The sequence below is a fragment of the Vulpes lagopus genome, chromosome 12 (genome assembly GCF_018345385.1).
Source record: "Vulpes lagopus strain Blue_001 chromosome 12, ASM1834538v1, whole genome shotgun sequence".
Taxonomy (NCBI): Eukaryota; Metazoa; Chordata; class Mammalia; order Carnivora; family Canidae; genus Vulpes; species Vulpes lagopus.
In genome coordinates this window covers 34467381-34480445 of record NC_054835.1, presented here as the reverse complement: position 1 = coordinate 34480445, position 13065 = coordinate 34467381, and the positions used below count along the sequence as shown (strand labels likewise).

At 41.7% G+C, this 13065-nt stretch overlaps 1 pseudogene; it reads left to right on the top strand.

Annotated features, from left to right (window-relative positions):
- Positions 1-4043: 4043 nt before the first annotated feature.
- Positions 4044-4435, top strand: LOC121473787 (annotated as a pseudogene).
- The last annotated feature ends 8630 nt before the right edge of the window (positions 4436-13065 follow it).

Here is a 13065-nt window from a genome sequence, read left to right as displayed (position 1 = left end):
CTAGTTTGTTAATGTCTTGGTGTATATGCGTCAGCTGATCTTAGATCTTTCCCCTAGAATTCCATCAGTATCTGTCCAATCTCCCTTCCTGCCTCCACATGCCCATGTTACTTAAGGTAATGGCCATGGTTATGGGCGTGAGAAATATTTGAAAGAGCCAATGGACAGAACTTGCCAGATTTCGAGGGTGGCAGAAAGGGACTTACAGTCTTCTGGCTTGGGCAAATGAGTAAATGGTGGTACCACCAATCTAGAGAGCTAATTCAGGACAGAAGTTTGCTTTTTAAAATAAAATAAGTTTGGGGGTGCCTGGGTGGTACAATCAGTTATGCACCTGACCTCTTGGTTTTGGCTCTGTGCTCAGCACAGAGTCTGCTTGAGATTCTCTCCCTCTCCCTCTGCCCCTTCTGTTCCTGCTCTCTCTGTCTTCCTAAGTAAATAAATCTTTAAAATAAGTTTGTTTGGGATACTTATGGTTTGAGGAGCTTCTGGACTGGATCACAAAGAAAGATGATAGCTGGACAAACCATCTGAAATCATTAATTTATGGGGTCCCTGGGTGGCTCAGAGGTTTAGCACCTGCCTTCGGCCCAGGGTGTGATCCTGGAGTCCCAGGATCGAGTCCCACATCAGGCTCCCTGCATGGAGCCTGCTTCTCCCTCTGCCTGTGTCTCTGCCTCTCTCTCTCTGTCTCTCATGAATAAATAAATAAAATCTTAATTAAAAAAAAAACATGAACTTATGAATGTAGTTAGGACTTATTTGTGGACAATACTCCTAGGATGAATCATTTTATGAAACACATGGTCCAATTTCACCTTTTATATTTTTGAATTTTTTAAAGATTTTTTAAAAGTAATCTCTATACCCAACATGGGGCTCGAACTCACAACCCTGAGATCAAGAGTCACAAGGTCTACTGACTGAGCCAGCCAGGTGCCCCTTCACCCTTTATACTTTGTGTAATCAACAGTTTTCTACCAAAAAGCTACCAAAAGCCCCTTCACCCTTTATACTTTGTGTAATCAACTCTTTTCTACCAAAAAGCTAGATGAAATCAGCAACTCTGAAGAAATGGCTTTTTTTTTTAAAGATTCTATTTAAAAATCTCTCTCCCTCTACCCCCTGCCTCCTTTCTCTAAAAGAAAGAAAGAAAGAAAGAAAGAAAGAAAGAAAGAAAGAAAGAAAGAAAGAAAGAAAGAAAGAAAGAAAGAAAGAAAGAAAGAAAGAAAGAAAGAAAGAAAGAAAGAACGTTAGTGTCTTTCTCCTCCAACTTTCTTCTCATTTTATACCAATGAGATGAAGACCTAATGAGTAAGAAACTTGGGCACCTGGCTGGTGCGGTCCATGAAGCGTGCAACTCTTCATCTAAGGTCGTGAGTTTGAGCCCCACATTGGGTGTGGAGCCTACTTAAAAAGAAAAAGAAAAAAAGAGAAAGAGGGAAACTTTGATTAGAAAGCAGAATAAGGGCACTGGCCACAGGGATAGGGGGTGAAGGATAGAGATCCCAGAAATGAAACAGAAGAATCTTCAAAAAAAAAAAAAAAAGGGACACCTGGGTGGCTCAGTGGTTGAGTGTCTGCCTGTGGCCCTGGGTGTGATCCGGGGGCCCCTGGATCCAGTCCTGCATTGGGGTCCCTGCAGGGAGCCTGCTTCTCCCTCTGTCTGTCTCTGCCTCTCTCTCCGTGTCTCTCATAGATAAATAAAATCTTTAAAAAAAAAAAAAAAAGAATCCTCAAAAATGAAATAGAAAATTCACCTGAGAATGAAACATTACAATTCTGCCCAGAATGGAGCCTGTCCTGGTAAGACTTTACTACCTCTAGAGAAAGCTGGGAACCCATCCACAGGTTGCCACGTCAGCAAGGCCGGGGCTGACTGTTCAAAGGAAAGTATGCATATATGCATATGTAATCACTGTGCAAACTGTAGTTGTTAACATCGTTTATTCCTCAGAAAAGTACAAAAATCCAGCAATGAGGACAAGGCCAGCCCACAAGTAGAGAACAGGATATGAATAAACTAAAACACAATAAAGTACTATTGAATCTATTTTCTATTTAAGGTATATGGCTTATCTAAAATAAAACAGAAAAAGAAGGCTGGTTGGGAACAAGGTGTGGTATCTGGTCAGAAGGGAAATCATCGTATGCACAGCCTCTATGACCTTTGTCACTTTTTTCCTCCACATATTCATGCATGAAAATGACTCAACACTAACACTAGCAGCTTATTTTTAGCAGGGGCAACAGAGCCAGTTAAAAACCTAAGCATAGTAGCCGTTGCCAATTGACAGTCTCACACATCGGAAGCAGGGAACAGATACTCATTTGTTCATTTCAATTGGATATGTGTGACTCGAGGGGCACCAGAGAGTCGGCCTCTTTCAAGATATATATTTGCTCTTTCCTTCTGCCTCGGTGCTGGGAACTCCCTGCAGAGAGTTACTCCTTTGGACATGAGATCTGAACATTAGGAGGTCACTTAGCTAGCAGTGGAATCTAATTCCCTCCTTTTACAAGTGAGGAATCATCCACGGTCATCTTCTGGCTTCATTGAAGCTAGTATCTAACAGTGGACTAAGCTCAATGCCACATTCAGGACTCTATTTTTCAAATTCTGAAATCAGAAGCCAAGTGTCATACATTTGATATAGATCATATGTCTGGAAGAAGAGGACATATCCTGGCCTATCTCCCATTCTGTTATATAAATGTTGCATATAAGGGAATAACATTGTTTACTATCAAGTTAGCAGAAATCAAGACTCAGAGGAATATATTCTTTTTTTTAATATTGTATTTATTTATTCATGAGAGGCACACAGAGAGGCAGAGACAAAGGCAGAGGGAGAAGTAGGCTCCCTGTGGGCAGCCCAGTGAGGAACTCCATCCTGAGACCCCAGGGTCACACCCTGAGCTGAAGGCAGATGCTCAACCACTGAGCCATCCAGGTGCCCCCAGAGGAATATGTTCTTTAATGCTTTGTAAAAAAGTTAAAATTCAAAATCTTGGCCAAGCACAAGGCAATAAACACAAGAGATTGAGAGTGTACAAGGTGTCTGGAGTTAGCTCCCGGGGTCTGAATTATGCTTCTGCCACTTAACTAGCTGTGCTTCTTAAACAAGTTACTCTCTTGTACCATAGTTTCCTCTTCTGTAGAATGAGTTTGAGAATATGAGTACTAGTCATACAGGGTTGTTGTGAAGGTTCGATGCCATAATACACACAAAACATTTTGAATAGTGGCTGGCACAGGAGTGTTCAGTAAATGTAAACTACATTTTTAATTCCTGTCGGATTATTAGTGAGGAGCCACGCCCAGCTCCATCTCCTATGGGCATCTTCTTACTAGGAGTCTGTTACCAAATCACACCCTGTGTGTCTGCATTCTCATGGAAGGATTTCTGCAGCATGATATCATCTCTCGAAAACTACAGAGGCCAGGTATGTTCAGGGTCTAGTGGCCCATTTGGAGATAGGACTTAAAGCCCTGACATGAGAAGAAGGCTCAAAGTACCTGGATCTGAAGCCCCTACTGAAGATAGCCTCTGAGGAGATCACAGAGCTGCCTTCCAACTTTAAATACACACATAATTTTAATAAGTCATCCAGCCCATTGTGTTTTTGTTATCCGAGCCTGATGGACTAAGTCTCATTAAACCACCGAGACTTGTGATTGACTTTTGGCTCTAGCACAACCTAGCCTATCCTGACTAATACAAAAGGTGCTAAAATCATAGTATTACGGAAATTATGGGGCACCTGAATGGCTCGATTGGGTGTCTGCCTTTAGCTCAGGTCATAATCCTAAAGTCCTGGGATTGAGCCCTGTGTTGGGCTCCTTGCTCAGCTGAGAGCCTACTTTTCCCTCTCCCTCTGCTTGCTGTTCTCTCTCTCTCTCTTTCTCTGTCAAATAAATAAATAAGGAGGAAGACGTGGTCTCCACCAGAGCGGAGTCCAGGATGCCCCGCTCCTGCTCCTGATTCACCGCTGTTCGCTCTCACTGAGGAACAAGCCTGTCAGGAAGCCACACTGCAGCCATGGCATTTAAAGACACCGGGAGACACCCTTGGAATCAGAGGTGGCGATTCACTGAATTAGAATTACTCTAACCAGCCGCAACGTAAAATCTTTGGAAAAGGTATGTGCTGACTTGATCAGAGGTGCAAAGGAAAAGAATCTCAAAGTGAAAGGACCAGTGCTGATGCCTACCAAGACTCTGAGAATCATTGCGAGAAAGACTCCTTGTGGTGAAGGTTCTAAGACTTGGGATCATTTTCAGATGAGGATCCACAAGCGACTCATTGATCTGCACAGTCTTTCTGAGACTGTTAAGCAGATTATCTCCATCAGTATTGAGCCTGGAGTTGAGGTTGAAGTCACCATTGCAGATGCTTAAATCAACCTTTTTAATAAATTGATTATCTGTTGTTAAAAACAAACAAGTAAATAAAATGCAAAAAGAAAAAAAAAAAAGAAGTTATAGATTATGTGATATCCAGCCCCAATCGGGAGAGACTGGAGAGACAAACCAAACCAGTCCAGTATTATTATCATCATCAGTGAAGACAAAAGACACCAGGCCCATGTAACAGACTCCCAGTAGGCGTCTTGGAAAGTCAGATGACAAGAAAGCAAGAGGGAGACAAATGTGAAATCATTGCTCTGAATGGTGAACCTCTTCAGGCTTCCCCCAGAGAATTTTAGTCTGTTAAGACTAGACCAGGGTCAAGGCAAGTGGAGAGACTTTTCCAGGCAAAGAGCCCGTGTCTTTGCAAAAGGCTTTATTATATCTAAGTTTAGAAAGTGGAAACAAGAGGAGGGTTGTAAGAGAATGTGAAAATAAGTGGGATTGAGGAGCTTAAGGAGAGAGAAAAAAATCAATGGCATTAGAATCATCACTCTCGTAGTCATGAGCAGAAACTAGGAGTGTCAGAAGAAGGCAGTGTAGTTGAACAGGAAGAAAAGAGATAACTGATCCCATTTGGGCTGCCTTGTAATCCTTGGCATCTTATTGGGCCAGAAAAGCATATAATTCCTGAGGACACAATGTTAAATGGCATGGTGTGGTAGTTAACATGAACTCTGGAGCAAGAGTGGCACAGATTGACAGCCAGCCTCTGCCACTTACTGGTTTTGTGGTCTTGGCTAAACTATTTAACCTTTCTGGGCCTCATTTTCCCCACCTGAAAAATAAGAGTTAGAATCAGGCCCACCTCATATAGCTGCTACCCCAGACTATGTGAGGAGCCTCTTACAAGTTCTTTCTCCCATCAGCAAATTTTGCAGGTTTCCCCAAAAAATCTCTTCTCCTCCCTCCCTCAAGGATCAGGGCCTCACTCAGAAGATTGATGATGCAGTTTTTTTTTTTTTAACCATATTGCAGAGCTAGAGACAGACAAATGACCTGTGTGTGCAATTTTTTTTCCGAAACATAGGCAATTACCTTCACCAAACGATCGTGCTGTTTGATTTGTAGTTTGACTCTGGAGTCAAAAGTGGGAGGGTTCATACTTCATTCTTGATTAAGGGCAGTGAAGATTCCCACAGGACTCATTCCTAATTAGTATTATGAATGGCCTCTCTTTGCCCTGCATCCCAGGATGCCTTTCTGTTTCTCACATGTGGGCGTAATGCGTTAGTTGCTCTGATTCCTTAAATCATTAATAGCAGGACAGACATGACCTGAATCAATTCTATTCTTTGCACAGTGTTAGGGCTTGCTGTCTTGTTGATTATGATTTCTTTGCATCTCATAGTGCATCTCATAGTGATCCCTCAGGAAAGTGAGACTTTTAGAAAAAAGCCTTCCACGTGGTGAAGACGCACACACGTAATTTAGAGCTGAAGCTCTGGCCCTGCATGGACTGGCTTTAAATCCTAGTTCTGGGGCACCTGGGTGGGGCTCAGCAGTTGAGTGTCTGCCTTCAGCTCAGGTCCTGATCCCAGGGTCCTGGGATCCAGCGGTGCATTGGGCTTCCTGCATGGAGCCTGCTTCTCTCTCTGCCTGTGTCTCTGCCTCTCTCTGTGTCTCTCATTAATGAATAAATAAAATCTTTAAAAAAAAAAAAACCTCGTTCCACTTCTTCTGGCTGTCTGAATTTGAGCAAGTCACCCACCTTCCATGAGCTTCAGTTTCCCTACCTGAAAAATAAGGACAATAATAGTATTTACCACACTAAGTGGTTGTGCATACTACTATAAATAAAGCACTGTGCCTGGCACAGAGTAATCCTTCAATATATGTTGTCTATTATCGTTCATTTTTGTGTAACAAATGAATGGCAATTATTGGTCCTTTTAAGATAACTTTTTCTTTTTTAAAAAGATTTTATTTATTTATTTTTATTATTATTATTTTTTATTATTATTACTTATTTACGATAGTCACAGAGAGAGAGAGAGACAGAGAGAGAGGCAGAGACACAGGCAGAGGAAGAAGCAGGCTCCACGCAGGGAGCCCAACACGGGACTCAATCCCGAGTCTCCAGGATCACGCCCTGGGCTGAAGGTGGCGCTAAACCGCTGAGCCACCTGGGCTGCCCTTAAGGTACTTTTTAATACTTATGGATCACTGGGGTGCCTGAGTGGCTCAGTCAGTTAGGTGACCAGCTCTTGGTCTCAGTTCTGATTACGGTCTCAGGTTGTAGGTTGGGGACTGGTGCTTGGCTCTTCACTCAGTGGGGAGTTTGCTCCCTCCCCCAACTTGTGCACGTGAGCTCTCTCAAATAAATAAATCTTAAAAAAAAATACAGATCACCTTTTTTCTAAGACTATTTAAATCACAGTATAATTACCATCAGTTTCAGATAACATAAATTAGAATACTAATATTGTTTTTTATCTAATTTCATTTCGTTTTGTTTACGATTTATTGATTTGAGAGAGAGAAATAGTGCCGGTGAGGTGGGGAGGGGCAGAGGGAGAGGGAGAGAATCTCAAGTGGAAGTCTGCCCAAGAGACTCCATCCCACAACACTGAAATCATGACCTGAGCTGAAATCAAGAGTCAGACACTCAACTGACTGAGCCACCGAGGTGTCTCTATATAATTTCATTTCTTTAGTTTTTTTTTTTTAAGATTTTTATTTATTTATTCATGAGAGACACAGAAACAGAGGTAGAGACATAGGCAGAGGGAGAAGCAACCTCCATGCAGGGAGCCTGACTCAATCCCAGGACCCCGGCATCAAGCCCTGAACCGAAGGCAAATGCTCAACTGCTGAGCCACACAGGTGTCTCTTTAATTTAATTTCTAAAAGGCTCTACCCTGGGCAGCCCCAGTGGCTCAGCGGTTTGGTGCCGCCTGCAGCCTGGGGTGTGATCCTGGAGACCCAGGATTGAGTCTCACATCAGGCTCCCTGCATGGAGCCTGCTTCTCCCTCTGCCTGTGTCTCTGCCTCTCTCTCTCTCTCTGTGTCTATGAATAAATAAATAAAATCTTAAAAAAAAAAAAGGCTCTATGCTTGGCAAACAATAGCATATTACATATTGTTGTAAAAATTCTAGAAGACACGTTTGACATATTGTTAGAATGCATATTTGTCAGATATTGGAATTTATATCTACACAATCACAAAAAGTCTGCCTTTGAAATAAAAGAACATTGTCAATGCTTTCATGTTTGGCTTTGAGGTATTTATATAACACTTTTATGCAAATAATCCGCACCTATTTCTTCTTAGGCCTAGCATCTCTTCTGAACCCCAGATAAGTGTCTTCAGTTGGTTACCGTACATTCTCTCTCTTGTATCACCTCCATCAGATGCATTACATCTTCCTCTAGCTGGCTTTTTCTGGTCTTCCCTATTTGAATAATATCATTATTATCACAATTCTAGGTGTAAAATTCTGTCATCCATAGCTATAAAAAAAACAGATATTTATTATTTACTTTGTGCCAGACACTGTGTTAAATTTTATTGCATTACTTTATATAAATCCTCTCAATACTCTTATGACGTCGTGACAAAAACTGAGGTTTGCTTGGCGATATTGGATATCTTGACCAAGGTCACATAATTAATATGTAGTTGATCCAAGAATCGCCCCCACATCACTTGAAAACAGACTCATGATCTTCAGCACTGTCATTGCTGTGATAGAGTCCCTTTCCAGCTCTTGTCAATTGTATTCAATCACTTCCCAAACCTTGTTAGTTTAGCCTATGAGTTTTAGCGCAAACATCCCTTTGACCACTTTAATTCTCATACCTTGATTATTGATGACATTGGCATTTTTTTTATGGGCCTCTTTGCTTCCAGTGTCTCCCTATCCAATCTACCCTCCAGACTATAGCTAGATTCTTCATTGTTCTAAAGCATAGCATTCCCCATGTACCAATGTAATCTTGAATAAATCGAGTCATCTCTTTTGGTCTGTGTGTATGCCTATAAAGTGAGTGAATTAGATAGCCACAACAGTTTTATTAAGTTCTAGAATTTTAAGATGTTTCTCAGGTCACTGTTCTACACTCAAAGGTTCCATGACTCTCCATTAACTACGGTCCCAATTTCTTGGGCTAGCATTCAAGGCTTGTCATTAATCTGCTGGTCTTCTTCCCCACTATTCTAGAAGCACTCTATCAGGAGTGTCTAATGAGTTTCTGTGACATTTTTTACTTTTCCCTGTTTGCATCCTTTGCTCTTGGCTATTTTCCTTGTCTCCCAGAACCTACAGACTTGCCTATTTGCCATCTTCTCTCTGTGCATCCCAATCATACTTCAGTGAAACCTTCCCCCTATGTTACCAAGGCAGCCTAGTGACCACTCTTTCTCCACAAGAGTTGATGTCATTAGTGCAGTTCACTAAACATTACTCCTGTTATTATTTTTGGGGAGGGTGAATATATTCAAATTTGCAAGTTTATTGTTGTTGTTGCTATTTAAACAAGAGGAGGGTGGAAGGCCAGGGATCTGATGTCTGAGGTAGTGGATTCCCCTTCCTGGAAGTTTCAAGAAGAAACTAAAAAAAAAAGAAAAAGAAACAGAAACCCTTTGTCAGGGTTTCTGGAGAAATGGGTTCATATGTCCTTTAGGTCCATTAGTTTCAGGGTGCCTGACTGGCTCAGTCAGAAGAGCATGTGACTCTTGATCTTGAGATCATGAATTTGCTTCCCACATTGGGGGCAGAGATTACTTAAATAAATAAATAAATAAATAAATAAAACTTGAAAAAAAAAAAGATTAGTGTTAGCTTAAATTCTTATTGTTTTTTAATTTGTTCTGTTGAAACATTTACCTACAGAAGCCTGAAGGGTTGTGTATAGAGTTGGGCAAGGAAGGGTAGGGCGAGTCATGTAATTAGGATGGCTTCCAGGAAGAGATGAAATCTTCCTATTTTCTACTGTCCATTCCCCTTCTCCAGATTCTGCCTGGGCAAGATCCTCCCCACCCAATAAGGCTTATAACATTTTTAAAGGAACCTGCCTCCAGGAGATGGTCTTGTAGAGTCTATCGATTGACAACCTTGGAATCATAAAACTCTCAGGCTTCACTCTAGACGTACTGAATCAGAATTTGCTTTTTAGGGATCCCTGGGTGGCTCAGCAGTTGAGTGTCTGCCTTCAGCTCAGGGTCTGGGATCAAGTGCCCCATCAGGCTCCCCACAGAGAGCCTGCTTCTCCCTCTGCCTGTGCCTCTGCCTCTCTCTCTCTCTCTCTCTGTGTGTGTGTGTGTCTCATGAATAAATAAATAAAATCTTTTATTTATTTAAATAACCCCACCCTGGCTGCTCAATAAATAAAATCTTAAAAAAAGAATAATTTTTGTTTTAACAATTCCCTATGTGATTTGTTTGTACATAGAGGTTTTAGAAGCACTAGTGCAGCGGTCCCCAACAACTTATAAAGGAGCTTTGTAGATAACTATTGAACGGATACTTAATGCATCCTCTCCCCCGCCACCAAAAAAAGTAAGTAAGAAAGAAAACTAGGGGGTACCTGGCTGGCTCTGCCAGTGGAGGGTGCAACTCTTGATCTTAAGGTTGTGGGTTCGAGTCCCATACTGGGTGTAGAGATTGCTTAAAGATAAACTCTTAAAGGACGCCTTGATGGCTCAGCGGTTGAGCACCTGCCTTCAGCCCAGGGGGTGATCCTGGGGTCCTAGGATTGAGTCCCATGTCAGGCTTCCTGCATGGAGCCTGCTTTGCCCTCTGCCTGTGTCTCTGCCTCTCTCTGTGTGTCTCTCATGAATAAATAAATTTTTAGGGATCCCTGGGTGGCACAGCAGTTTAGCGCCTGCCTTTGGCCCAGGGCGCGATCCTGGAGCCCTGGGATCGAATCCCACGTCGGGCTCCCGGTGCATGGAGCCTGCTTCTCCCTCTGCCTGTGTCTCTGCCTCTCTCTCTCTCTCTGTGACTATCATAAATAAAAATAAAAAATAAAAAAATTTAAAACCAAGAAAAGATTTAAAAAAAATTTTTAAAAATCTTTAAAAAAGATAAAATCTTAAAAAAACTTAAGAATAAATAAATAAAATCTTATAAAAAAAACCTTAACAAAATAAAATAAAATCTTAAAGAGAGAAAATTAGGAGCCAACATCTATTTTTTTTCATGTCCCCTATCCTATCCATCCGTTAGACCTATGTGCCAAACCTTGAATATACATCCTGTAACTAACCACTTGTCTCTTTTTTCTTTCTCATCACATATTCCAAACCACCACCATTTCCCACTTAGACTAATGGTATAGTCTCCATCAGCTTTCCTGATTCTGTTTGAAGAAAAAATTTTTTTATAACATTTCTTTATTTTATCTTTTTTAAGCCTTTATTTATTATTTTTATTATTTTTAAGCATTTGTTTTTATTTTTTTAAAGATTTTATTTGGGATCCCTGGGTGGCGCAGCGGTTTGGCGCCTGCCTTTGGCCCAGGGCGCGATCCTGGAGACCCGGGATCGAGTCCCACGTCGGGCTCCCTGCATGGAGCCTGCTTCTCCCTCTGCCTGTGTCTCTGCCTCTCTCTCTCTCTCTCTGTGACTATCATAAATAAATAAAAATTTAAAAAAAATAATAAAATAAAGATTTTATTTATTTATTCATTCATGAGAGACACAGAGAGAGAGGCAGAGACACAGGCAGAGAGAGAAGCAGGCTCCATGCAGGGAGCCCGGTGCAGGACTTGATCCCGGGACTCCAGAATACACCCTGGGCCAAAGGCAGGCGCTAAACTGTTGAGCCACCCAGGGATCCCCAAGCTCTTATTTTTAAATAATCTCTACACCCAACATGGGGCTTGAATTTGAACCACTCCAAGATCAAGAGTTGCACATTCTTCTGGCTAAACCAGCCAGGCATCCCTTCTAAAAAATTTTAAATTTTGAAATACTTAATAGATTTATGGGAAGTTGCAGGGTGCTTAGCTGGCTCAGTCAGTGCAGCATGCGACTCTTAATCTCAAGGTCATGAGTTCAAGCCCCAGGTTGGGCATAGAGCTCACTTAAAAGAAAAGAAAAGATTTATGGGAAGTTGCAAAAAAAAAAAAAAAAAAAAAAGTACAAGGAAGTGGCATGTATCCTTAACCCAGTGTCCTCTAATGGTAACATCTTGCATAACTACAGAACAATATCAAAACCAGGAAATTGACATTGGTATAACCTGCAGAGTTTATTCAGATTTCATCAGTTTTACAAGCACTCATTTGTGTGTATGTATAATTCTATGCAGCTTTATCACATGTGTAGATTCATGTAACTGTCACCACAATCAAGATACAGAAGTAGTCCATCACTCCAAGGCTCCCTCTTACTACCCCTTTAGGAATACCCATGCCCTCTCCCCCATCCCAAACTCCTGAACACTCCTAATGTGTCCTCTATCTTTAAAATTCTGTGAATTCAAGAACATTATATAAATGCAATAATGCATAATCTCTCTTGAGATCTATCCAAGTTGTGTGTCAATAGCTTTTTTCTTCTTCTTTTATTATTATTTTTTAAAGATTTTATTTATTTATTTGATGGAGAGAGCACAAGCAGGGGGAGCAGCAGGTGGTGGGAGAGGGAGAGACAGGCTCCATGATAAGCAGACAGCCAGACTTGGGGCTCTGGGGTTTGATCCCAGGACCCTGGGATCATGACCTGAGCTGAAGGCAGATGCTTAACCAACTAAGCTACCCAGGCGCCTCTCTTCCTTTATTATTATTTTTTTATTTTTCAAGATTTTATTTATTTATTTATTCATGAGAGAGAGAGAGAGAGAGAGAGAGAGAGAGGCAGAGACACAGGCAGATGGAGAAACAGGCTCCATGCAGGGAGCCCGACGCGGGACTCGATGTGGGAACTCCAGGATCATGCTCCGGGCCCAAGGCAGATGCTCAACCGCTGAGCCATCCAGGTGTCCCATTCTTTTATTATTGAGTAATGTTCCATGGTACAGATGGATAGAGACTAGTTTGTTTAAGCTTTCATTTGATGGACATTTGAGTTGTTTCCAGTTTTTAAAAAATATTTTATTTATTTATTCATGAGAGACACACACACACACACAGAGGCAGAAACACAGGCAGATGGAGAGGAAGTCTCCATACAGGGAGCCTAATGTGGGACCTGATCCTGGGACTCTGGATCAGGCCCTGGGCCGAAGGGAGGCACTCAACCACTGAGCCACCCAGGCGTCCCTGTTTCCAGTTTTTGGCTATTACAAATAAGCTGCTAAGGACATTTGTATGCCGTTTTTTTGTGTGAAAAGAACATAAATCTTTAATTTCTCTGGAATAGACACCCATGAGGGCAATTGTCAGGTCATATGGGAAGCGCCTGGTTAGTTTTATAAGAAACTGGCAAACTTGTCCTGAAGGCCTATACCATTTTTCATTCCCACCAGCGATGTATGAGGGGATCTAGTTTCTCTACCTCTTCAACAGCACTGTCACTATGTTTTTTCCTTTTTTTTTTTTTTAAAGCAGGCTCAATGCCCACCATGGAGCCCAACCTGGAGCCCAACATGGGGTGTAAACTCAGGACCCTGAGATCAAGACCTGAGCTGAAATCAAGAGTTGGATGTTCAACCCACTAAGCCACCCAGGAGCCCCTTTTTCCTCCTTTTAAAAGAAAACTACATC